Source organism: Aethalodelphis obliquidens, unplaced genomic scaffold (genome assembly GCF_003676395.1).
Source record: "Aethalodelphis obliquidens isolate GAN/ISIS:26980383/991018 unplaced genomic scaffold, ASM367639v1 scaffold55, whole genome shotgun sequence".
Classification (NCBI taxonomy): Eukaryota; Metazoa; Chordata; class Mammalia; order Artiodactyla; family Delphinidae; genus Aethalodelphis; species Aethalodelphis obliquidens.
In genome coordinates this window covers 5,809,504-5,837,314 of record NW_020837999.1, presented here as the reverse complement: position 1 = coordinate 5,837,314, position 27,811 = coordinate 5,809,504, and the positions used below count along the sequence as shown (strand labels likewise).

Sequence of the window (27,811 nt, the reverse complement as noted above, 5' to 3'; positions counted from 1 at the left end):
TTGATCAGCAAGTGTCTGGAAGAGGAATGTCTTTGAATGCCAAGCTAAGGAGTTTTTATGCTGTAGGCCGTGGAAAGCCATGGAAAGATTTTTAAACAAGGGAATGATGTCATCAGAATGGCATTTGAGTATATTTTCATCAAAGTTATAAATGGAAGTAAATGTTGAAAAGTGAAAATTTGACATTATTTTTCATGTATGTTACTGAAGATATTTTTTCTAAAGCATTTTACAATTATATATTAAAATTAAAAGAAAAACGGGGGTGGTGGTGGTGGTGGTGGGATGAATTGGGAGATCAGGATTGACATATATACACTAATATGTATAAAAGAGATAACTAATAAGAACCTGCTGTATAAAAAAATAAAATGAAATTAAAAAAAAAGAAAACCAAATTATAACTAATGCATGGAATTTTTAAATTAAATTTTTTATTTTCAGATAATTATAGATTCACATGCAGTTATAAGAAATAATACAGAGAGATCCCATATACCCTTTACCCAGTTTCCTTCAATGATATTATCTTATAAAATTATAGCACAATTTCGCAACCAGGGTATTGAAATTGATAGTTAAGAGAAAGAACACTTCTACCACTGCAAGAATCCCTCATGTTGCCCTTTTATAACCACACACTTCTTTCTCTCCCCCACTTACTTCTTAATCCATGGAAATTTATCATTTTTTCCTTTTTTTGGATGGTGCTTTCAGTGTCAAGTCTAAGAATTCTTTGCCTAGCACTAGATCCTAAAGATTTTCTCCCATTTTTTCTAAAAGTTTATAGTTTTGTGTTTTACATTTAAGTCTATGATCCATTTTAAGTTAAATTTTGTATAAGGTGTGAGATTTAGGTCAATGTTTTTTTTTTTTTCCTATGGATATCCAATTGCTCCAGCATAATTTATTGAAAAGGCTATATTTCCTCTGTTGAATTGCTTTTGCATGTTTTTCAAAAATCAGTGGGCATATTTGTATGGGCCTATACCTCGGCTCTCTGTTCTGTCCATTGATCTGTGTGTCTATCTCTCCACCAGTATCACACAGTCTTAATAACTGTAGCTACACAATAAGTCTTGGAATAGGGTAGATTTATTCCTTCTACTTTATTCCTTTATTTCAAAATGGTTTTAGCTATTCAAGTTCCTTTGCCTTTCTATATAAATTTTATTTATTTATTATTATTTTTTTTTCTATATAAATTTTTTTAGAAGAATCTTGTCCATATCTATGAAAAGTCTTGCCCGGATATTGATAGGAATTATGTTAAACCTGTATAACAATTTGGGGAAAATTGACATCTTTACTAATTTGAGTCTTCTAATCCATAAACATGATATGTCTATTTATTTAGATCTTCTTTGATTTTCTTAATCATCATTGCATAGTTTTCAGCATACAAGCCCTGTACATGTTTTGTTAGGTTTACACCCATTTACTTTCTATGTGTGATTGTTAATGGTGTTTTATTTTTAATTAAGATGTTTATGTATTCAGTGCCAGTCTGTATAAAAACAATGGGTTTTTGCATATTTATCTTGACTCCTGTAACCTTTCTAAATTCACTTATTTGTTCTAGGAGTTTTATTATTATTTTTAAAAATAGATTCCTTGGGATAGTCTATGTAGACAAGCATGTCATCTGCAAGTAGGGACAGTTTTGTTTCATGTTTTAATGTTTTCTAGTCTGTATGCCTTTTGTTTCCTTTGCATTATTGCACTGGCTAAAACTTCTGGCACTATGTTGAGTAAGAGTGGTGACAGCAGACATCCTACCTTGTTTCAGATTTTAGAGGAAAAGCATTTAGTCTTTCACCACTAAGTGTAATGTTAGCTGTAGGTTTTTATAGATTCTTTTTATCAAGTCAGGGTAGTTCCCTCTGTTCCTATTTTTCTGAGAATTTGTATCATGAATGAATATTTAATTTTGTCAAGATTTTTTCTGCATTAATTAATATAATCATGCGATTTTCATTATTTGATTTGTTGACTGGTGGATTACAATTGCTTTTCAAACATTGAACCAGCTTTGCATCCCTGAAATAAACCCCACTTGGTCATGGTGTATAATTCTTTTTTCATATTGCTGAATTCTATTTGCCAATATTTTGTTAAGTATTTTGGTGTCTAAATTCACAAGGGATATTGGTCTGAGTTTTCTTTTTATGTACTGTTTTTGTTTGGTTTTGGCATCAGGTAATACCAGCTGGGGAAGTGTTCCCTCCTCTTCCATTTTCTGGAGAGATTGTATAGAATTGGTATTAATTCTTCATTAAGTGTTTGGTAGAATTCTCCAGTGAAACCACATGGTCCTGGAGATTTCTTTTTTGGGAGCTTTTAAGTTAAAAATTCAACTTCCTTAATAGTTATAGGGCTATTCAAATGATCTATTTCATATTGGGTGAGTTGTGGTAGTTTTTATTTTTCAAGGGATTGGTCCATTTGCCAGATGTAGGTCTGTAGAGTTTTTTGTAGTATTCATTGGTATTCCTTTTAACATCTGCAGAGTCTGTAACAATACTGTACTCACTGTTTCATTCCTGATATTGGTAAGTTGTGTCCTCTCTCTCCTTCTCTCTCTCTCTTTCTCCCCCTTTTTGTCTGTCTTGCTAGAGTATTGCCAATTTTATTGGTCTTCTCAAAGAATCTACTTTTTATTTCATTGATTTTTCTATTTTATCAATTTCCTTGATTTCTGCTTGTATCATTATTATTTCCTTCTTTTCACTTTGGGTTTATTTTGCTTTTCATTTTCTAGGTTCTTGAGATGGGAGCTTGGATTATTGATTTGAGATTTTTTCTCGTTTCTAACATATGCATTTAGTGTTATAAATTTACCTCTTAATACTGCTTTACCTGTGTCTCACAAATTTTGATATGTTGTGTTTTTATTTTCTTTCATTTTGATATATTTTAAAAATTTCCTTCAGACTTCTTCTTTGACCCATGGATTATTTAGAAGTGTGTTGTTTAGTTGCCAAGCATTTGGAGATTTTCCTGTTATCTTTCAGTTATTGATTTTTAGTTTGATTCCATTTTGTTCAGAAAACATACACTGTATATTTTGAATTCTTTTAAATTTGTTGAGATTTGTTCTGTGGCCCAGGCTATGGTCTATCTTGGTATATGTTTTGTGGGCACTTGAAAAGAACATGTATTCTGCTGTTGTTAAGTGGAGTGTTCTATAAATGTTGATTATATTGTTGGTTGATGATGAATTCTTCTATATCCTTGATGACTTTAGGTCTAGTTATTATAACAATTGTTGAGGGAAGGGTGTTGAAGTCTCCAACTATAATTGTGAATTTGTCTATTTCTTCTTTCAGTTCTATCTGTTTCTTCTTCACATATTTTACACACCATTGTTTGGTGCATACACATTTAGGATTGCTATGTCTTCTTGGTGGATTGACCCTTTCCTATTTATATAACATCCCCCTCTGGGTCTGGTAATTTCTTTGCTTTGAAGTTTACTTTATCTGATATTAATATAATCACTCCTTATTCCCTTTGATTAATGTTTGCATTATATATCTCTCTCCATCCTTTTACTTTCATCTGCTTACACTGTCATGTTTAAAGTGAGTTTCTTTTAGACAGTATACAGTTGGGTCATGTTTTTTAATCTACTCTCCCAATATCTCTCTTTTAATTGGTGTATTTTGATCATTTACATTTAATGTAATTATTGATAAGGTTGGAATATGCCATTTCCTTCTTCTCTCATTTTTTTTTTTCATTTCTGTTTTCTTTTTCCTGTCTTCCTGTGGGTTACTTATTCTTTAGAATTCCATTTTGACTTATCTATAATGTTTTTGAGTGTATCTCTTTGTATAGCTATTTAAATGGGGGTTCTAGGAATTACATTTTTACATATATATATATATATATATATAAAACTTATCACTGTCTGTTGGTGTTGTCAGTTTACCAGTTTGAGTGAAATATAGAAGCTTTACCTCCCTTATATACCTTTACACTTCCCCATTTATTATATGTGTCTTAAATTTCCCTCTACATACATTTAGAACCATATCAGATAGTAGTATCATTTTTGCTTCAACCATCAAAAATAATTTAGAAACTCAAGAGGAGAAGGAAAGCCTATTGTATTTACGTATATTTTTGCTTACATTTTTTCTTCTCTTCTTTTATTATTCTTTTTCTGTTTAGAGAACTTCCTTTAGCTATTCTCTTAGGGTAGGTCTTCTTGGTGACAAATTCTCTTAGTTTTCCTTCATTTGAGAATATCTTGATTTCTCCTTTATTCCTAGATAACATTTTTGCTGGATAGGATTCTGGGTTTATAACTCTTTTCTTTCAGCATTTGAAAAATATTATAAAATACTTGTACTTGGAAAAAACTCTTCTGACCTCTATGGTTTCTGATGAGAAACCACTGTCGTTCAAATTATTTTTCCCCTATAGGCAAGGTGTTTTTCTCTGACTTTTTCCAAGGTTTTTTCCTTTGTCTTTAGTTTTCAGGAGTTTAATTATATATCTAGGCACGGATTTCTTTGAGCGTATCCTGTTTGGGGTTTGCTAAGCTTCTTTACTCTGTATATTTATGTCTCTTGTCAAATTTGGGAGGTTTTCAGCCATTATTTCTTTGAGTACTTCTTTAGCCCCACCCTCTTTCTCCTTTACAACTACATTGATGTGAATATGAAAATTTTTTTATGGTCCCACAGGTCTCTGAGACACCATTAATTTTTTTTAATCTACTTTCTCTTTGTTCAGATTGAGCAGTTCCTATTGTTCTATCTTTCAGCTCACTGTTGAGTCCATCCACTGAACTTTTATTTTGATTATTGTTTTTTAGTTGTACAGTTTCCATTTGGTTCTCCTTTACATCTTTTATTTCTTTGTTGACACTTTCTATTTCTTTGCTGAGACTGACTGTGTTTTTCTTTGTTTCATGCGTGTTCTTAATTGTTCCTTGAAGCACTTTCAACATAGCTGCTTTAAAATCTTGTCAGATTATTCTAACATCTTTCATCTCAGTGTTGGCATCTATTAACTGTCTTTTTTTCATTCTGTTTGAGATCTTTCTGGTTGTTGATATGATGAGTGATTTTCAATTGAAAATTAAATATTTTTATACTGTGTTCTGAGGCTCTAGATTTTGTTAAACCTATTTTTATTGGCTTTTTGGCACCACTCTGTCAGGGTTCGGAAGGGGAGGCATCACTTCAGCACTGCAAAGTGGGGGTAGAAGTCCAAGTTCCCCACTTGTTCTCTGTTGACAGCTGACCCCGAGGGAGCTGCTCCTTGTTACTGCCAGGTGGAGATGAGAGTTCCAGCTCCCCGTGTGGTCTCCACTGACTCTGCAGTTAGAGTGACCTTGTTACCACCAGTGGTGAAAGTCCTGACTCTCCACTAGGCCTCCTCTGACAACACCTGAGAGGGGAGTGAGGGGTGAGGGGCACCTTGTTACTGCTGGATGGGGTGCAAGTCTGGGCTCTCAATGTGTCCTCCACTGACAACACAGGCTGGGGGGAGCTCATTACTGGTGGTGAGGGTGAAAGTCCAGGCACCCTACATGACCTTCTCTGACACCACCTGGGGATGTTGAGGTGCCTAATTACAGTCTTGTGTGGGGAGATGTCTAGGCTCCCACTTTAACTGCTGACATGGGTGGGACTGGGGCTACAGATATTTTCTATGGTGTCTGGCTGGAGTAGAGTTATTATAATATAAAAAGCTTTCTGTCTGCTAGGCTGCCCTTGTCCTATTCCTTTGGCTAGAGAGAGAAGGCTTTGATTGGGGCTTGTTTTGTCTGCCTGTTGGTGTTTCTAAGCTGCTGGGTTGTTTAGCTCTAAGTCTGGGATGCATGAGGCAAAAAGAAAACCCAGGGAACTCATCACTCTGCCATTCCTTGGGTTCTGAAGTCTCTAGTCAGCCTTCCTTCTTCTTTCTAACTTTCAGAGACTTATCTTTATTTTATGTATAATGTCCAAGGTTGTTAATGGAAGAAATAGGTATATTGAAGTATGTCTACTCTATCTTCCTTGAAGAAGTATTGAATATAAGTATTTTAAATAAAACTGAATTTTAATTTGATTTTTCTTGAAATTTAATTAAATATATTTTAAAGTAATTTTACAAGGATAAAACCATTTACAATTTTAGCATTCAATATTCTTCTAGTTACCAATAAAAATATTGATACCATGCTTCAACCATATACACAAATTTAAGGGTGGTATGATTTGTTTAATATTGCATAATGTTCCTCAGCTGCTACCTGCATCTGTTGTAAATACTGTGAACATCTGTGATTACTTCTGGAACCTTAAATTAGAATACAAAGAGATGGAAGAAAACAGACACCTGGCACTTACTAGGAAACAACCATTTGGTATGCAAGAAGTATTGCACTTATGCTGACAGGAAGGATTTGACAAGTTAATTTGTCTCTTCTCTTATACCTAAGTGCTTCTGTTGCTCGAATTCTCCCTATGGTTCAATGTCTGCAGGACAAAACCCACAAACCTTCATGGCATCCAGGCACAGCTGCCTTCTGTTTTGAGGACATGGGCAAGAGATGTGAAGTATTCTCTTGCGGCCTGAAGGGTGCTAGAAGCAAGAGTGGATCTTTGGGATCGTGTGTTGCTCTGCACCAGCTCTGAGCACCAGATCCCAAGTGACAGAGGTGCTCACATGATCTTCTGTGTGTGTGTGTGTGTGTGTGTGTGTGTGTGTGTGTGTGTGCCGTGAGGTATGGGATCCCCTCTAATACTTAGGTCCAGGCCAGGGACCCTTTTGCCCGGAACTTAAGTGTAATATTGTCTTCCACAGGACAAGTTCAGCTAAGGCTTTTAAACCATTTTCACATTCTAAAGGCCTTCTTTCTCATCTGTTTTCTCATAATCTAGTGTAAGACTATTAACAATGTAAATGAGGCAAAACTAAATATTTCCACATTCAATTGAGAATGAATATGAGGTAAACACAGATCAGGAGATGGTGAGCATTCTTTCTCTATAATTTATGATATAATTTTAATGGTACTGCACAGCTCTCTCTGTGTAGAGACACTGTGTGGGCAGACAGGGATGTTTCTCTTTCTGAATGATGGGGGAAAGAGATGAAGGTTTATTTTTACGGTCAATTTCATTTTTTTCAAGCTAGAGTCAAACGCTTGATATAATTAAAAATACATCAAGTCATCCAGAACAGTAGCAGTTGTGTGTTTGGTTAGATGGTAGGATCGTTGCCAACCCTTATCTTCAATTTTCAGATTTAGAATCTCTTTCCCATTTCACTTTAATTGGCTCTAGGCTTCCATCCATCCTTAACTTTGGGTTCATTTGTTGCAATTGTTTTATCGGAACTAAGTTGTTCTCCAGTGAATACAATAAATATATGTATCTGATTCATCTTTGTTTTTATGGTTAGTTTTTTAAGATTATAAAACCAGACTCTTCAGAATGTTATATATAGGAGTAAATGTCTGCATCTCAGAATCACTTTATCGATGTCTCTGAAAAGGCATTAGCTATTAGGCACTAGCTTATTGAATCACATTTTTAAAAACTCTCTGTAAAAAATAAGAATTTGTATTTTCATTCTCCCTGCTCTTAAATCTTGTTGGTTTTTTACAACTCTCATAGCAGCTATTTTGGAAAACTTACTTTAAAAAAAAAAATGATTTCTTCTTTTTCCCAGACTGCCAATTAAATAGTGACCTGGTTTAAGCACTTGAGGCTGCATTGTTGATACAGAGCTCTGTTCTCTGGCTACATGATAAGTGGTTAAAACCTTTGGGGGGAATATATTATTAAAGTTATAACCCCTCTCTTCAGAAAAATGCACATAGTTGCGTGCAGATTTAGGGATGAATGGGCATTCTGTGGTTCTGCCTAGCTTCCTCAGGGGTTCCTAGACACCAGGTTAAGCCCCTTTATTCAGACCACTCGGTGGCAGAGGCATTTGCAGCAGTTATAACTGGTAAAGTCAAGACATTATTTACCAGAGCCGGAGTGCTGGTGCTGTTTGGGGTGGGGCAGTGGGGGGAAATAAAGTGGGGGAGAGGCATGCAAGTTCCACGGTAGGTAGGGAAGTCCATTTCTTCAGCCATGAATGGAATTGGAAGCTCAGGGCCTAAAAAAGAGCAGGCAGAAAATGCTACAAATCATGGAGTGAGCTAATAGAGTGAAATGGAAGAAATTTCCTTCGCTTCCTAATGAATTATAATGAATTAATTTTATTGGTGAAACAGAGGAAAAGCACCATTTAAAGCAAGGGTCTTGGAAACCTGGCACTTCTAAAGGAGTCAAAGGGTTTTGGTTCCATTGTACACCTAGATTGGCTTTGGATATGCAAAGCAGGGGAGGGAGCTCCAGTGCTCTGAGCCAGGAGTGGGTGGCATTCCTGGGGGAGTGAGGGAGAGAGGGAGCTGTGCTGCTGCATATTCAGGCATAGTCTGGCCCGTGAGAAATCCCTAGAGAATGTTCAAGAAATGGGACATCTAGTATCAGATGTTAGGTTGTTTGCTATGTGGTGAGAAAATGTAACCCATCCCTCATGACCTACAAACCATCAATAAAAATTCGGCTAACGTACGATGCTTGTTAAAATGATTGCTTTTAGTCAAGAGGATAGGGTTGGGAGAAGAAGGTGCAGAATTATGGAGAGCAGAAAATAAGAATTCAGTAAGGGGAGGCAGTTGGAGCCAGAGGTGAGAGAAGGATATAGGTTCCCTTGCAATTTGCAGAAATCTCAAGGCAGGCAGTAGATTTTTCCCTAGGATATAAAATGGGGGTTTGAGCCAAATATATGTATATTTTAAGGAGCATAGTAACCCTGCTGACCTCTGAGTAACATCTGTCTAAAGTGGTTACCTTTCTAGAGCGCCTTTACATTCATTCACATTGTTTGTTCCCTGATCCTGGGTGTACCCGCAGGGCTGGCAGGTGCTGGCCTTCTTTCTTAGTCTTGTGAGACTGGCAGCTGCCCAAGGAGGGAGAGACTGAGGGAAAGTGCAAGGGGGCTTTTAGTAAATCTGGGGAGGGAGGAGATTACTGCAGCTCTGAGAGTCAATGGACAATGTTGGTAGGACCAGATCATTTGAAAAGCATTTGCAAAGCTTCATTTCAAGTTTCGCAGTTCAGTCATATCTAGTTCCCAGGGTGACAGCCCTGGCCCAGGGGTATCACTCTACTCTTTTCTGGGAGAGAGGTCCCGTAAGAACCTGCTGGCCTGAGCTGCCCCCTGGTCTCTCATAGGCACATGGGGCCCTGATTTTCGGGTATTGTGGTAGGGTAGGAGTCGGGTAGGGGAATGGGGCTGTGATCATCCCTTTTTTCTTTCAATTGTTGGCTGACACTTTAGATTCCAGGAGAAATTTGATATGCTGACTTGTACTGTCTCAGGAAAAAAAAAAAAAGAGTACACCCATCTCCCTTGCTTATGAGTGTGCCTTGTATTATACCTGTCTTGACTCTGCACAGGAATTCCTTCCTGAGGAAATCTTCAGTGCTCAGTGAATGGACTCTCTGCGAGGAAGAGAGGGGAGGATGCAGGAAGGAGGGAGGGAGGCAGGCTGAGGTGATTCAGAACCGTAAAAGTGGAGTCAGGGATGCAGGGCCTGGAGGTAAGGTTGACCGGCTGATTTGTTTCATGTGGTCGCGGTGACCTACATTCCCAGCCCTTTGCTCCAAGGGTTTCAAATAATTGGTCTCTGGAGATGCATGATGTCCTCCTTTAGGGTGGGTGAGAACACACCTTTGGGTGGTGATATTACTGGTGTTGCATCAGGGGTGCTTACAGGGCTGGAGCAGGGTGTGGAAGTGCGGGGGGAGAGGAAATGGGGCCCCGTGTTGATGACTCAGCACCGGCCCACGTACTGGGACAGGATAAAGAGCTCCCTTCAGAGGCAGTGATTCACTCAACAAGTAGTTCACGGATGCAGGTAATGTGCCAGGTGTTGGCGAGGCAGAGATGAGAATGTGTAGCCCCCGCTGTAATGGAGCTCATCGCAGTTCTGTTCCAGCTGGTGGGTCCTAAGTTCTAACAGCGGCCTACAGGGCCCCACATGACAGGCCCCATCACCTCTTTACCCTGTGCTCCCAGGCTGGCCTCTTGGCTGTTTTTGGAACGCGCCAGCCACATACCCATCTTAGGTCCTTCGCACTGGCTGTTCCGTCTTCCTGAAATGTTCTCCTCCCTCACCTCTTTCGTGTTTCACTCAAATGTCACTGTGTTCTGACCACGGTATTAAAAGTGCAATGGGCCTTCTTCCCAATACTCCTGATCTCCCTTATCTTCTTCTACATTTTCTTTCTAAAGCGGTTGTCTCTCTCCACCATACCGTATGACTGATGAATTTTTTATGCTTTTATTATTTATTATCTGTTTTCACCTGCTAGAATATAAGTTCCACATGGACAGGCATCACCGATGCCTCCCAAGCCTATTGAGTGAATTAACTGAATAAATTAGATTATAGTAGGAGTTTTGAGAAGTCATCCTGCCCATCCCCCTTCCTATGCCAGACCTTTCCAGGCCTTTACGTGAGCCGAGCTCTCCCATCCATATCTTCCATCTCATCCTTGGCATTGTATCAGGGAAGATTTATCAGGTCCTCTAAGCAAGCTTGGCCGCATGAGGACCCTCCTTCCAGTGATGCCTGCAGGAAGAGTTATATAGCCAAGTAGAAGAGGGGAGGCACTGCTTTTCTGATCAGTGCTTTCAGGAACTTAATTGTTGCAGCTTTGGGGTAATTGAGCAAAGGAAGTTCTTGAAAGAAGGCCCATTCCATTCTTCCATTCTTCCAAATATGATCTAAATCTCAGCCATCCATCCAGTTCTACTTTTCTTTTAAGAGATTTTCCAGCCATCAGCAGTCACTGCTGTTAATATCCAGCTGTCACGGTCTAAGTGCCCACCCTGCATGTCTCAGGAATCCCATCCCTTCCCCATGTATTTCTGAAAATCACCAACGAGCTCCCACACATCCCTCAAGTCATCTAGGCTCCTCCCAGCTCCATCTGACTTCAGTTTGCTCTGCTGATTACCTTGGGCTTGTAACCACGTCTGTAGAGCTCCCTGTGGTCTAGTCCCCAAAACAAGAACACAGCCTGGACTTTATCTCTCCCAAACAGCTAATTCAAAGCTATAGCTATTTGGTAGAATTTTCCCAAGGACCTTACGCTACCACAAGAAAATTATAACCCAGAAAAGGGAAGCTTAGTACTCCAGATCAATCATCAGTGCTTCTAGAGTCCGTGGCCATGCTTCTTCATATCCAGAGTGTCCCTAACTGGCCACCTCTCTCCTTAGACTCCAGCCTGCTGCATTGTTCCAAGACTCACTTATCTCCTTTGCAAAAGCTTTCCCTCTTGAGAGTCTTTCTTCCCCTGAATTCAAGCCCCTAACCCAACTCTGAAGTCAGCTCAACAGTCCCACTGGCCTTTTGTCTGTTACTCCTAAAAGTCAAGTGTGTACCCAACTTGAGGTTTTGTACTGGTGTTTCCCTACCTGGCATGCTCTTCCCATCGATCTCCATGTGCCAGGCTCCTTGTCCTTCAGGCCTGAGCTCACAGGACACCTTCGTGGAGAAGCTTCCCTGACCTCTCAGTCTCAAGAGTACTCTTACTCTCCCTCCTATCCCCTTCGTATATTTTCATCGCAGTCCTTAGCACTGTCTGAAAGGATCCTGTTTATCCCTGGTCTGCGTGTGGTTACTCACCCCACCCCCACGCCTGTTTCTATGTCCCCAACATAAAATAGAATGCAAGCTCCCCGGGAACTGGATCCTCATCTGTCTTGTCCAACATTTAAATCATATCTGCAGGATTATTTGTCCTGCCAGCTTCCAGTTTGAGGTCACTGCCTTAAACTCACACAGGCACTATCCTGGGTTTCTTGGAGGGAGGAGCGAGGGAAGCTATGCCCTTCGAGGGGAAAGAGGTGAGAGAGGAGAGAGGGAGAGATTCCTTTTCTCTGGGAAGGGAGGGGTGGGGTGGTCAGAGAGCCTCTCAAAGAGTGAGGACCCCTGCTTCTCTCCCTGACAGTGCCTCTGGGGCCTGGCAAGGTTTTGGAGGGGACGGCACTCCTAGGAGGGTGAGACCCAGGCCCCGGGAGAATGGGCTTTCAGCCCCCTAGTCCCCATCTAAGGTTGGGAGAAAGTCACAGCGAGGTTAGATTTCAAGGGGTCATGTGGAGGGTACAGTGCAGTTACCTGTGTGGGCTGGAGGGGCCTCACCAATATTTTGGGCTCAGAAGCATCCCTGGGGTCCTTTGCACAGCCCTAAGTTATGGGGAGTGAGGAATGACTGGGTTGGATTTCCCACCAGACTGGAGGGTGAAGGACTCTGAGTCAGATTTAAATTAAAGTAAATAAATCCGTATGACGTTCATTTCTCGTACAACCAAGTTTGTGGACCAACATTCCTCCCTATTATTTGACATTTTGTTTTTGCCGAAGTTGGGGAGACAGGTGGGAAGGGTTTGGTGGGAAGATGTAGCACCAAACCTCACACCAGCACAAGCCCCTCATCCTAGGAGCCCTTTGGATGCTCTTGAGTGTCTTCTTGTCACCCTCTGACAGCATCCTCCCAGATGTGTGTCTTGGTTTCAGCCTCTGCACTCCCTCATAGAGTGAGGGTCCAGCTTGCTCCCAAGCTGTGTTCCCTAGGAGTTTGCAATCACAGCATTTGCCACATATGTTCCAGCAGCAGGGATGAAGTAAAGGCATCAGAGGCCTCTTATGGTCCAGATGAGGGACAATCAGTGCTAAATTTATAGCATCCCTTGTCTGTGTCCTCAACACCACCGGTTTGTGAAGGGGAATTCCCAGGCTCTGCTGACTCAGTCCTTTTTTGGAAGAGAACAAAACCCTTCCTGAACCTTTTCATGCTCTAAACACCCTTCTCCTGCCCAGTCTCTCCTCCCCCACCCCAACCTTCCCTAGAGAATGACCTACAGAGAAGGAAACCAGCTGGCTCCGGCTGGCAGACGGGATGAGACTTACTGTGCAAGAATGTTCCACAAAGTGGAGCCAGTAGCCCGAGATGGTATTGCTGTTGCCATCTAGAAAGCAGAGTTTCTCTTCTCTCTGGCCAAGTTTAAAGGGCAGGTGCACCATCCGTCTCACACGCTCTCCATCCTTCTGGCCCCGTCCACAGAAATCGTGACTGCCTGGGAATTAAGGCTGCATAGCTTACCGTGGGTGTGGGATCGCTCTATGCTGGAATGTTGCCTTCTTCCCAAGGGAGGTGAGTGCACGCAGCACAGGGTGAAAGCTCCCAGCTCTCTCTCTGAGGACTGGCAAAATATAAAATACATTATCTGCTTGAGCGATGGAGGGAAAGTATCCCCAGGTGGATTCTTGCTTGTGCCTTCCCCCACATTTCACCCTTCTTACCCCACCCCCTCTACTTGGACGAGTGTAGGAGAGATGGAGGGAGGGAGGGAGGTTGGGGGGAGAAAGAGGGAGAAAGAGGGGGAGGGGGAGAGAGAGAGAGAGAAGGAGTCGAGGGGAACCCAGAGGTTGGGTTTGAAAGTGGGCTGGCCAGGAAATAGGGATGAGATCAGGAGGGCCCTCTTTATTGAGGACACCTGTGTAACTGCTGTAGGGGGGACCTGAGGCCTGGTCACGTCAGTCATGAATTATAATATAGGATGTACTGTATCCACCCCTGGGATTCAGCCATGTGTGGGCATCTCTGGCAAATTGGTCCAGTGATCCAGCCAGGGGACTCAGGAGCCTCCCAGAAGATCCCTTGTCCTCTGAAAGCAGGAACCAAGCACCACCATCTTGGCCTGGTAACAGAGCCTTGGGTTTCTGAGGGGAGGAGTGATGGGGTGAGCCCAGCGTCTGTCATGCAAACCTGTCTGAGCCCTGGCGGCTGCCCTAGGGGAGAGAGAACTGGCTGCAAGAGGTTGCAGAGTTCTTGTAAACTCCACATGACACTGGGCAGGAACATCCTGCTTCAGGAGTCTGAGAAACTTGTAACCCCACGTGGAGGGAGGGGAAGCGTGCTCTTCCATATCTTGCCGCAGGTAACTGAGTGTCTGGTGGGACGTGGAGGATGTTATGGGAAGTGCTTTGCCGGAGCCACATGGTAGCTGGTGCGTTGGTGGAGCACATGTAAGACAGCTCCTGAAGATGCCGGGGAACAGTTGGTAGAAGTTAGTAGGGTGGGCCTCTGGTACCCTACACTAGCAGGATTACAACAGCTGCAACAATAATTCCACCTCATATTTATATACTGGGATATGCTTTACAGAAAATTTCACATACATGTTCTGATTTGCCCCTCAGATCTTCCCACAGGCAGAAGCAAGTATAATAATCCTCCTCGGTACCAAGGGGGGTTGGACTTACAACCTCAAGGCCACTCCAGGGCCGTTAGGAGACGTCTGAGGATGCCTTGTGGGCTGTTCCTTAGGTGGACACTTCAGAAGCTGTGAAGTCAATATATGAGTATTACCTGGGGACCTCTTCTCTGCTGAGGGTTCTGAACAGGAAATAAAACAGTAAAAATGGAGAAAAAAAATTTTTCTTTATTATTGGCAGAGGCTAAGTTGGAAGATGCAGCTTATAATGAGAATCAAATGGCCCTGCCAGCTGAGTACAGCGTTAGGCAGACTTGTCTGCCCTGCCACGGGTACAGCTGGACATTTTTCCAGGTAAGACTTAGAGCATGAAAAGGCAAAGGGGAACAGAAAGAAGAGGAGGAGGGTGGGTAACTCATCTAGTTTCTCCATTTAACTCACCAACTGGGTGAGTGAGGGGTGGAGATGGTCAGGAGTGTCACACTAATGGCTGTCTCTCCATGTGGAAGAAATATAAGGGCTTGGGAAAAAGTGTTCCTATATGAATAATTGTACTGAATTGACATGCAGTATCCACTGGGGCCAGGCCCTCTGTACTGGCAGGAGCTGCTTAGTTTTCCAGCCTGTCCAGAGTTGATTGCTTTATTAGTCAAGGTTCTCTAGGGAAACAACAGAATCAATATTGCGTATGTGTATGTACATATATATGTATATATCTATATATCTGTGTGTGTGTGTGTGTGGCAGGTGCGGGGGGGGAGAGATCAATGTAAGCAAATTCACTGAACAAAATTAAATTGTAAAGATTTATATCAGGGTATCAATCCTTGGACCGATTAGTACCTCATAACCATCTAGGATCTGTGAACCAATGCCTGAGCCAAGATACTTCTTAAATTTTTTTTTTTTTTGTATTGAAAACATAAGAATGACTTGCATCTTGATTCAATAAGTTAACAAACAAGTGTCTTCTGTCTGCTAGGACCTGTATTGTGGGGGGACACCAAGGGGAATGACATGCGATGTTTGTTTTCTGGGAGCTCAAGGTTAAGCGGAGGATGGCAAAGCATATGATGAGTGCAATTAAGAAGATATAAGCAAAGTACTGTTATGGTCCAAGGCAGGATTAATTCTGACTCAAGATCTGAAGAAGGCTCTGTGGAAAAGGAGACATTGAAATTGCACCTTGAAGAATAAATAGACTCCTGACAAGCAGAGATTAAGGTAAAGGATCTTCTAGGCTGTGTTGTATTTGAGGAATGTTGATAAGTCTGGTCTTGTCGGAGTGTTCTGGCTGGGGTCAGGGAGGGCGCAGGGAATGGCTGTAGGGGTTTGCTAGGGGCTAGAGGGCAGTGAGAAAAAGATAGGAAAGATAGGTTATATCAGGAAAGGCACCGAATGCCGTGTCAAAGAGTTAAGACTTCATACAGAAGGTCAGAGGAGGCTGTTGAATACTTTCAAGGAGGAGAGGGGATTTTAGAAAAATTCTGGCAGTGCCTCTTGGATTGAACGATGGTCTGAGGCTGGTGTGCGGGTCTTGGTGAGAGCTGGAGAGGGCAGAACCATTGCAGACGTAGTGGGAATGAATGCCAGGGGACTCATCTGAGAAAAGTGTTGAAGGCAGGACCTGATACCAGAAGTAGTTTTGGCTGGTGTAGCAGGGAGTCAGTCACGAGCTGACCTGCTGGTCTCTGTTTTCAGAGTGCGTTCTTCCTGTGTCAGAGCCTTTTCTACATCTCCTGCTTCCCTCTGGGCTGGAGGTTCTTTGAAGGCAGAGAGTCAGGGTTTTCATCTTTGTCCCCCTCAGCCTTCAGCTCAGAGCTCTGACCATGTAAAGGTAATATATAAATGTTTGTGGCAACGAAGTGAACCCAAGAGGATAGGCTGTGGCATGCAAATCTCACAAGAGAGGTTCTATTTGTTGCTCTGTGAGTGTGATGCCTGGTACTTGAAGCGAAACTCTCTCTGTAAAGTACACGTGTGGAGTCAGAGGACTTATATGGGAATCCCCACCTGACATCCCTCAGTGGTCTCCTCGTGGAGCCCCTGAACAGCTGAGGGAGCCCAGATCAACAACAGGAGGTGGAGGAGGGTCCTGCCACCATCCTGTCCTGGGCTGGGGAAACTCACCTTAACTCTGAGGTCAGGCTGGCCAGGATGCCTGCTGAGAGGACAGCAGGCTCTAGCTACTCACTGGCCTAGGAGTCATCACCTCTGACCATCATAGGAGCCAGAAGAGCTCCCGGAAGTCATCAGTGGTTATGGGTTCCTGAGGTCACCCACAGGGGCACTTGCTGGCAGGGTGAGGGGTGTGGACTAAAATATTCTCTTCTTTAATTTACTTTTTTTTCTTTTCTGGAAAAAGTAATGCATGTCCATTGTAGAAAATCTGAAAACAAAAACAAGTAAAAAGATAAATTACCCATTTCCTTACTAGTAAATGTAGCCAGTGCCACATTTTTATGATATAGGACAGTCTGTTCTCTCTCTCTCTGTAGAGGTATCTTACCATGTATATGGTATACCATACACCATACCATGTATATGTCCATTACCAAATATGTGGTGCTTTTTATCTCCTCAGTTAATCAGTAGGGCCCTCATCTGTCCTCATTCTCAGGAAGTACAGAGCTCATCCGAAGGCCCTTCCTTCTCCCACTGTCCATGAAGACTAGGGGCTCATTCAGTCCAAAGGGATCCAGAGATATGTTCAAACACCGGGAGGTGACAAAGTGGTATCTGATCAATCCTGTGCTGCTTGTTTTTCTTGCTGTCACATGGCTCCACTGTTGGAAGCTGTTTGTAATACTGTGATGTCTTCACAGATCTAGACTCTCATCACTACCATTCCATTGAGGAACCCCATGCTTGGGCTCTGAAGTTATGGCTCTCTAAGCCACAGGCCCTGGAACTGCACTGCGAGGCTTTGTGCCTCAACCACTGCTCTCCCAGAACTGGCCCAGCCCCACGAACCTCAGGCTCCTGTGATCAGCTGGTGTCCCCATCATGGCATCCCTTTGCCTTTCCTGCCTTTGGAATCTCCTTCTGCCAATGAAACATGGTCAGGGCCACCATTTTTCCCCCTAATTTTAAATCTTGAGGGAAAACAGGGGACCAGGTTACTTCCTTCTTAGAAGATCCTGGGTTCCTCATACAAACTGGTCCTCCTCTGCCCAGAAACTAGTTCTACCTATTAAGGAATATTAGTCAGGCTTCAAAAAATTTAATTACGTCATTCTCCAAAGAACATGCCGCAAAACTCAGATCTCCCTCCTCCAAGATGGCGGATAGGACAAACTCAATGGATCGTTGTGTGACTGGCTGGAAAGTTGTCTGGTCTGTCCACCTAGGCAGGAACCAACAGGCAGCCCTGGCACATCATTACATGGAGCTTTCCTTTGGGACCAAATAAAATCCTCTCATCTCCCCATCATAGAGCTGTCCTGGTGATTTGGGCATCTCTGCAGTCCGGGGGCAGGCTTGGAATGCCAAACACTGCCTCCCGAGCCACTGATGGAGTACCCAGCTCAGCATTTTTCATCATCAGTTTAAAAAGTGAAAATGCTTCCACATCTCAGAGCTGAGGAACTGGATCTGAATAATAATTATGTGTGCGTAATTGAGGCACTCCACCTTCAAAACATCCCCTGTCTTATCACTTCTTACCACTCCAGTTCAGGCCACTCTCACTGCTCTTCTAGACAATTGCAGTCTAGACAATGTTCTGCAGATCCAGTTGGGGATGACATGTTTCATTGGCAAGCCAGAATTATGGGACCTAGTGACAGCCCATATCAAGGCGGTGTATTCTTTTTGACAATTCATTTTCCTACAGACTACCCCTTCAAACCACCTAAGGTTGCATTTACAACAAGAATTTATCATCCAAATATTAACTGTTTCTAAAGTTCTTTTATCCATTTGTTCACTGCCGTGTGATCCAAACCCAGATGAGCCCCTAGTGCCAGAGATTGCACAGATCGATAAAACAGACAGAGATAAGTACAACAGAATATCTCGGGAATGGACTCAGAAGTATGCCATGTGATGCTACCTTAAAATCAGACTACCCTGCATTATAGCTGGAATCAACTTCAAATGACTGTTAAAAAAAAGCCCAATTTCTCTGCTTCCACTTGATCCCCTCTAGAGTCTATTTTTCACACAGCGGGCCAGAGTGTGCTGCTCAGAGCCCTCCAATGCCTTCCCACAACACACTAGAAGAGCATCCACTCTCCCCACTGTGGTGTGAAGGCTCCACCACGTGACCCCCATTCATCTCCCCAGTCTCCCCACTTCCCCGCCTCCACTCCAGCCACACAGCCCTCTTGCTCTCCAAGAGTAGCCCCAGCCTATTTCTTCCTCAGGGCCTTTACGTGTGCTTTCGCCTCCTCCTGGAATATTCTTCCTCCATTTCTCCACTCAGTTCCCTCCCTGGATTCATTCAAGTCTTTACTCAAAAGTCAGTTTTTCAGAGGGGACTTTAAAACTAGACACTGTTCCCTGCCATACCCCACCTCCCTCCATCATGCTCGAGCCCTAGATCTCACATTGTTTTCTTCATAATTCTTACTATGACCCCGTAATTTTTATATTTTATTGATTCGTTTCCTTATTTCTTGCTTGGTTTCCTAGCTGAAGTTCCTTGAGAGCAGGCAGAGCCATGCCTGCCCTTTTTGTGGTGGAATCCATTGGGCCTAGAATGGCGCCTGCTACACAGAAGCTGCTTTGTGAACATGTTTTACATGAATGAACATAGGAGGCCATTTCTCAGGTTTATGGAGATGGAACACAAGTGGTGAAATTGCTTGTCTGCATAGAGGACCCTAAGCATAAGTGCACACACACACACACACACACACACACACACACACACACACACATACACACATACACTGTAGCAATGAAATGGGTAGACAGAAATATAAGTAGATTTCTTTCCTGAGATTTAAAACTATGGTTTGGGTCAGTTCTCAGCCAGAATCTGCTCTACCTTAGGGCATTTCTTCTGGTCCTACAGGGCTACGTCATTCTTTGCCAACTGCGCAGGCAGATTCTTCAGGAGAAATGAGTCTGTGAGAAAGCAGTCTGGTTTCTGAGTGACCTATCTTCCTTAGTGGAGCCTCCTGAAGGCCTCTCACATTTTGGATTTAAAAACAGGAATGGTAAGAAATTTGGGTAGGTTTTGGCCAGATAATTTTGTCCAATGTGACATTGGCTGGGGTCATTCGCTTGTCTGTAGTCAGCTGCTGCCTAACATGGGCTGGAAAGTCTTAGAAGGCTTCACTCACATGCCTGGCTTCTTGATGCTTCTCTGTGAGGCTTTTGTCTTTCTCCATGTGGCTGATTGGGCTTCCTCACAGCATGGTCTCAAGCTAGCTGGACTTCCAAGAGGGAGCAGCAGTTTACCACTGGGTTCTAATTGTAACTCTGTTACTTATTAGCTTTATGACCCTGGGCAAATTATTTCAGTTCTCTCAGCTTAAACTTCCTCATCTGTGAAATGGAGATAATAATGCATGTCTTAGAATGTCATTGTGAGGATTTAAAGTGATATATGTATAACAGGAAAATAGAATCCCGGAACCTCAGGACCCAGGCCTTTGCGTGGACAGGGAGAGAATAACTTTTCTATTCCCTTCCTTTCTACTTATGATAGCTACTTATGGGACAGTGATCTCAGACCACACATGTGACCTGGGGCTCATGCCAGAAAATTTGCTGTTTCAAAGCTCTGATGATTCTTTGTGTTGTTTGGGGTAGAGCCCAGAGTAGAAACTCACATAGAGAGCCCTCTGTAGTTGTTGAAGGTAATGCACAGGGGGGATGAGGCAGTGCACCAAGGGGACCTGGAAATTCCCTGAGTAATAAAGTAAGAGGAAATGTCTGTTTCCTGGCCCTGGAAAGCAGAGGAAAGAGGGGATGGTGGAAAGCTCACAATGGCAGGTTGAGATCCCGGGTACATGGAGGATTAGCAAGAGATGCTGCCTGGCCTGATGTGTGATATTCCACTTCAGTCTGCCTCTGGTCTGCAGTTGCCTCCATTATCACAGACTTTCAGGGAAAGCTTTCTGTTCGTGCTGTGTGGAGGCCTAAGGAGCAGGGGCCATATCCACTCAACACCGGAAAAGGAGAGAGGACAGCATCTCAGAAGGGAGATGGTGAAAGGGGGTAAGAAATGCGCTGACAGCAGGAGTTCGAAGAACATTTGCATCCACCTGGGAAATTCTGGAAAAGATAACTGACTTCTCTAACTTAGGATGGTTAGGTAGGGGCTCAGACTATTACACTGGGGGCAGCTGAGCCAGGAAGCTGGTAGAGTTGGGGATATTCTGGTTATGTACGTAAAGGACTTGGCCCACAGATGACTTAGCTTAGTTGGTGACTTCTCTTACTCAGAGTTCTGGTAACTTGCTAAGGGAAATAAAGCTTGGCATGGTAACTGCCATTTGACTCTGGTCTGAGTCTAAGTCTTCACTTTTACACTATTCCGCATTTCCTTCAAGTACTCTATATTTGTGCCTAAGCTTTTTGTTGTTGTTTTTTTTTAGAATATTAGAGCTAAATTAAAGGTGCGGTGGCAGCTTATAGCCAAGTTAAATGGTGACTCACTCTGGGTCACCGGAGGCAAGGCAGGGCATTCTTAGGGTTGGCTGAGAATTGCCCAAGTGCACTTTCTCTCGAGGTCAAGTCTCCAGTGATTAGCAGGCTCTGAAGTCCTTCTCTGTTCCAGCTATTTTAAAATCTTGTTTATATGCTAATCATACTCCATCCTTAGCTGGCCTTCTATCATCTGTCAAGTGAATAGTCACCATAATGGGAAAAGGACCCAGAAATTTAAATGAAAAAAGACAAAGAGTGTGAGTGACCAGAAACCAGCTTAGCAGAAACATAAATTCCTGTTCAGAGCCACCTTGTCTCATATCTAAGCTCACACCTTTATTTTTTATTTACTCTGGCATAAGAAGGTTTCCTTGCATTAGCAATGGTACTGTTAATGTTTTATAGGCTGTAGAAGTCATGGTCCCATTGAAATCCTTCCTCATTAGATGGAGGACTCTCAGATTTATTGAAACATCTACTGAGTTTAAGTCAGACTGTTTTCTACCCCTACCAAGGACCTGAGAATTCTTTGAGGGTGTTGGTGACATTTAGCCCCCTATCAGCTGTTAACATACACTCTTTCTTCCCCAAGGAGTTTTCAGAAAACTCTTCCACCTCCTTTTCTTAACGGAGACCTGGATCTCCTCAAAGTCTCAACTTCCTCTGCAGTCCTCACTCGTAGAGGCTGCTCATCCTTCCATGCAGCAACCTCCCAGGAAAATGATTGCTCTTCCTGACTCTCACCTCATTTCAAGGTTAATCCCTTCACCTGTGCTCTTGATCCTGGTGCTTCCTGCATTTTCTGGAACTTTGTCACATCATTCATCCCCCTCTATCCTGTATCTTCTAGTTCTCCCCCTCTAAGTCTATCAGCTTGCTCAAGTTGCCTCTGATGTCAGAAGCTTCCCTTGAATCCACATCTTCTAGCTCTCAACAACCTCTTCCTTTCTCATGCAAACTCTTTAGAGTGGGCTGTACTTTCTGTTTCTACTTCTTCACTTCCCATTTCTTTTTAAGTCTCTTAACTTGGCTTCTGGTGCCATCATTCCATTAAAATGATCAAGTTAAAATTACCAATGATCTCTTAACTACCATATCCAATGGGATGTTTAAGACCTTATGTTTTGCTGTACTTCTGTTGCATTTGATGCAGGTTATTGAATCTCTTTCCTATTTTGGCTTTCATGTAGTCTCACTCTTCTGGTTTTTCTTTATGACCCTTCCTCTAGATCTCCTGTGGATGGACACTACTCTCTCTTCTCACCCCTTACATTTTGGTGTTCCTTAAAGCTTACATTTTTAGTTCAGCTGTCTTCTCATTTTACATATTCTCTCAGGGTCAGTGCACCCACTTTTACGGTTTAAACCATCACCGTGCTGCTGCTAACTCCGAAATCTCAGACCTCTTGCAGAGATCTTTCAGATCCTTCTGTTGAATGACTTGCTGGAAGTCGACACCAGGTTGCTACTCACCCCAACAAACCTAAATGACTATGCTGAATTCGTCATCTTTCTTACCAAACTTCCTCCTGTGTTCTCTAGCTAGATTTGTGGCCCCACCATTTACTAATCACTTAAGTAAGACATTTGAGGGCCATCCTGAGCATCTCCCTTTCTTCCCTTCTCATTCAATCTACCTCCCAACGTGGCTGGTTTCGCCTCCCATAGAGCTCTCATTCTATTCCTGTCTCATCCCCACAACCACTTCGCTACTTCAGGCTCCTATCACCTCTCTCCTAACCACAACAACAACTCCTAATTGCTCTCCCAACCTCCATTGTTTACCTCCTTCAAATCATCTTCCAGACAGCTGGCAGAGGATTGCACTTCATAACTAAGTTTGACTGTAGTATGCCCTTGATTGAATTCTGTCCATGGCTCTCCAGTTTTTATTTGCAGGGTGAAGTGCACATTCCTTAACATGGTATACACTGCTCTTCATGAGTGACCCCTGCTAGCTTCTCCAGGTTAATTTCCTGGCATCCTCCTCACAGTATATTCTCCAGCAAGAAAGTTTCTTTTGTTCCCCAATGCGTGCCATGTTATTCCTCAACACACACACACACACACACACACACACAGGCACGCACGTACACACTCCTCTTTCTCTAAGTTGGATGCCATTTCTTTATTCTGCCCCAAGACCCTGCCATTTCTACCTCTACAGTTTACCACATCCCATTGTGATTTTCAGTTTTTTGACTGTCGAGAGCAGTGTTTTAATATCTGGGCTGCCAGTGACTAGCCCATAGTAGGCATTCCTGGCTCATATTACAAATTACTTAGTATTTGTTGAATGGATGAAGGAATGAACAAACGTGTTCTCTAGGGAGTTCAGGCTCCTGGATCTGTCTGTATAGATTGGGCCTCTCTGTATCTTCAACTCAGAACGTGAAGAGTGAACTAACAACGGTGCCTACAGATACCTCTGAGACCACCTTGTCACTGTTCCCATATTTTATTGTAATTCTCAGATTGTTTGGTCACTTCTTTGGTATTGGAATAATAGGAAGATTTCTCCACAGATCCACATGCTGAATAGTAAAAGCAACTTATAATTCTGGGATTACTTGCATAAAATTAACATGTACATAAATAAGCTATTTTCTATTTTCAGTCTACCTCAGAAAGTGTTGCTTGCTGCTTTGCTTTTTTTTCTACACCTCCTTATTCTCCTACTCAGTTTGCTGGGTGGGAAAAGAGTTCCCTTGTCAAGAGAAGGAAATTCTTGGAGCTGGAGGAGGCCGAGAGTCACTGCAAACTTTGCTTCTTCCTGGATTTTATAGAGTATTGCATTAGGATGGGTATCTTCCAGTTTAGAAAAGTTTGTCTCTCTGTGAGTCCTACCCTCTCCCAAGCATCCTCCTCCCTATGGCCCCCAGTACCCAACTGGAACCCCCTCTACCCTCCTGAACATATGTGAAAAATTCAGAGCAAGGTTAGTCCTGGGCAAACTGAGGGAGACGCGAATCCGGATGCATTGTCTCATGTCCCTTCCATCCCTGCAACACAGAAAGAGAAGGAGGGCCCTCCCATCAGCAAATTAGTGGCCGAATTTCAGGCCAGAGAGAGGGAAATGTATGAGGTAAGCAGACCTTTTGTTGATTAATGTCTTCAGACCACGTTACAGAAGCAATTGCCTGCTTGACCTATTAATCAAGATAGGGAAACATTTGTCTTTGAGCAATAAATTTTAAGACTCTTCAGACTTCCTATATATTCCTTAGCTTCTTCCAATCACAAAGATTTCTCAAAGAAAACTGAGGGGCAGGAGTGGTAGCGAGAAAATTATAGGTTTTTCTTTGTTACCCAGGAAATTCTAAATGCAGGCTACTCCTGAGGTTATGAGACAATTCTAAACTGGGAAATACAGCATGTGAGGACAAAGACAGCAGGGACAGTTGCTAATAAGTGGCAGGCTATATTCTTTCTCTTGTCAGTTGCTGCAGAAACATGAATCATGACCACATCTTTCTAGATCAGGGAGGGCCTCAGAGTCCCCCACAGATGCTCCCGTGCCTGCTGACATATCCCTCGTCAGATGGCCTGAGTGTGACTGTGAGCTGTCCAAATGTTCCTTCCCTACTTTGAGAGTGCTGAAATGGAAAAACCCCAAGAATGTACTGCAATGGAACCTAGGACTCTTAGGCTGGGTTTCTTTAGCTGCTTGATACAGGATAAAAAGTTGGAAGAATGCTAATGGATATGTCATGGGTGGAGATAATGGGTAGATAAACGGCATTACAGATATGTGAGACTATCTATTTCAGGGTAGGAGACAGTGAGGGATGGAGTGGGAGGTCTGAGGGGCATATTTCTCCTTCTCCATTCCTCTATTCTTGCCCCAGTCTGCTCAAGAGGTACCAGAAGGATGCAAACGTGGAAGTATATTTTATCTAAAAGAATTATTCCGCTTTTGATTTTAGTTAGTTTTGATCCTTCAAATAGGTTGACCTTGTAAAAGTGTTCAAAATATAGAGGAGCCACAGAGTATGACCCACAAAATTCTTCATTTAGGAGATCCACAGATTTCAAGATAATTGATCAAACTCCCCAATTCGTTTTATGAAGCAATCATAATTTTAATCTCAAGATTTTCACCAAGAAATAAATTAAAATAAAAACTTTAGATTATTTCCATTTATAGATGTAGGTATAGGACTTTTAAATAAAATATTATTAGTTAGACTAGTTGTAAATCCAGTTGATGGAGTCCTAAAAGGGGGGTGGGAAAGGAAGAGGTGAGTAGAAGGCACTAAAGAGAAGCTCTACTCATGTCATTATTTGGACGGGAGAAAGTCCTGGTGAGTTAATTACTTCAAGGAATGAAAGATAAGAAGGCTTATCATTGTATAGAATACAGTGAATCCATGTTATCAAAATAATACATAGTAGTGGGTAAAAGAAGTGAATTTGTAACACAAATACTGGTGTATTTTTATGTCAGCGCCTACTATATGTCAGTGCCTACTATCCTATGTGGAAATGAAAGCTGGATAAACTAGCTAAACATAAAAGTGAATCAGTGGTATTTAAGAGGTAGTGTGGTACAGTTTTAGTAATCAGAAGACCCAAGATCTAGTCCAATTCAGCCACTAATTTGCTGTGAGACCTTAGAGAAGTCACTTGACTTATCGTGAAATGAGGTAGTTGATTTAGATCAACACTTCTCAAACTTTAATATGCATATGAATCACCTGAGGATCTTGTTTAATGTGGATTCTGTTTCAGTCCGTCTGGGGCTGGCCTGAGAGTCTGCATGTCTATGTCTATGATCTCTATGTCTCTTCCACTTCAACTGAACATGGTTTCATGATGTGCTCTTTTTTTAAAAAATTTTTTTGCTTTTTTATACCATCTTTATTGCAGTATAATTGCTTTACAATATTGTGTTAGTTTCTGCTGTATAACAAAGTGAATCAGCTATATGTATATATATATCCCCATATCCACTCGCTCTTGCGCCTCTCTCCCACCCTCCCTATCCCACCCCTCTAGGTGGTCACAAAGCACTGAGCTGATCTCCCTGTGCTATGCGGCTGCTTCCCACTAGCTATCTATTTTACATTTGGTAGTGTATATATGTCAGTGCCACTCTCTCACTTCGTCCCAGCTTACCCTTCCCCCTCCTCGTGTCCTCAAGTCCATTCTCTATGTCTTCATCTTTATTCCTGTCCTGCCCCTAGGTTCATCAGAACCATTTTTTGTTTTTAGACTCCATATGTATGTGTTAGCATATGGTATTTGTTTTTCTCTTTCTGACTTACTTTACTCTGTATGACAAACTCTAGGTCCATCTACCTCACTACAAATAACTCAACTTCATTTCTTTTTATGGCTGAGTAATATTCCATTGTATATATGTGCCACATCATCTTTATCCATTCATCTGTCAATAGACACTTAGGTTGCTTCCATATCCTGGTTATTGTAAATAGTGCTGCAGTGAACATTGTGGTATATGTCTCTTTTTGAACTATGGTTTTCTCAGGGTATATGCCCAGTAGTGGTATTGCTGTGTCCTATGGTAGTTCTATTTTTAGTTCTTTAAGGAAGCTCCATATGGTTCTCCATAGTGGTTGTATCAATTTACATTCCCACCAACGGTGCAAGAGGGTTCCCTTTTCTCCACACCCTCTCCAGCATTTATTGTTTGTAGAACTTTTGGTGATGGCCATTCTGATCGTTGTGAGGGGATACCTCATTGTGGTTTTGATTTGCATTTCTCTAATGATTAGTGACATTGAGCATCCTTTCATGTGTTTGTTGGCAATCTGTATATCTTCCTTGGAAAAATGTCTATTTAGGCCTTCCGCCCATTTTTGGTTTGGGTTGTTTTTTTGACATTGAGTTTCATGAGCTGCTTGTATATTTTGGAGATTAATTCTTTGACAATTGCTTTGTTTGCAAATGTTTTCTCCCATTCTGAGGGTTGTCTTTTCATCTTGCTTATGGTTTCCTTTGCTGTGCAAAAGCTTTTAAGTTTCATCAGGTCCCATTTGTTTGTTTTTATTTCCATTTCTCTAGGAGGCAGGTCAAAAAGGATTTTGCTGTGATTTATGTCATAGAGTGTTCTGCCTATGTTTTCCTCTAAGAATTTTATAGTGTCTGCCCTTACATTTAGGTCTTTAATCCATTTTGAGTTTATTTTTTTGTATGGTATTAGGAAGTGTTCTAATTTCATTCTTTTCCATGTAGCTGTCCAGTTTTCCCAGCACCACTTATTGAAGAGACTGTCTTTTCTCTGTATATTCTTGCCTCCTTTATCAAAGATAAGGTGACCATATGTGTGTGGGACTATCTCTGGGCTTTCTATCCTGTTCCATTGATCTATATTTCTGATTTTGTGCCATACCATACCATCTTGATTACTGTAGCTTTGTAGCATAGTCTGAAGTCAGGGAGGCTGATTCCTCCAGCTCCATTTTTCTTTCTCAAGATTGCTTTGGTTATTCGGGATCTTTTGTGTTTCCATACAAATTGTGAATTTTTTTGTTCTAGTTCTGTGAAAAATGCCATTGGTAGTTTGATAGGGATTGCATTGAATCCGTAGATTGCTTTGGGTAGGATAGCCATTTTCACAATATTGATTCCTCCAATCCAAGAACATGGTATATCTCTCCATCTGTTTCTATCATGTTCAGTTTCTTTCATCAGTGTCTTATAGTTTTCTGCATACAGGTCTTTGTCTCCTTAGGTAGGTTTATTCCTAGGTATTTAATTCTTTTTTTTTTTTTTTTTTTTTTTTTTTTTGCGGTACGCGGGCTCTCACTGCTGTGGCCTCTCCCATTGCGGAGCACAGGCTCCGGACGTGCAGGCTTAGCGGCCATGGCTCACGGGCCCAGCTGCTCCGCGGCATGTGGGATCTTCCCGGACCGGGGCATGAACCCGCGTCCCCTGCATCGGCAGGCGGACTCCC

The 27,811-nt window shown here is 42.3% G+C and overlaps 1 long non-coding RNA gene and 1 pseudogene across 1 annotated transcript in view; both read left to right on the top strand.

The window, feature by feature from the left end:
• The window catches only part of LOC113609179 (uncharacterized), a 314,685-nt gene that overhangs the window by 4,208 nt on the left and 282,666 nt on the right, over positions 1 to 27,811 (top strand). The window lies entirely within an intron of this gene.
• Positions 18,014 to 18,382, top strand: LOC113609178 (ubiquitin-conjugating enzyme E2 D3 pseudogene; annotated as a pseudogene).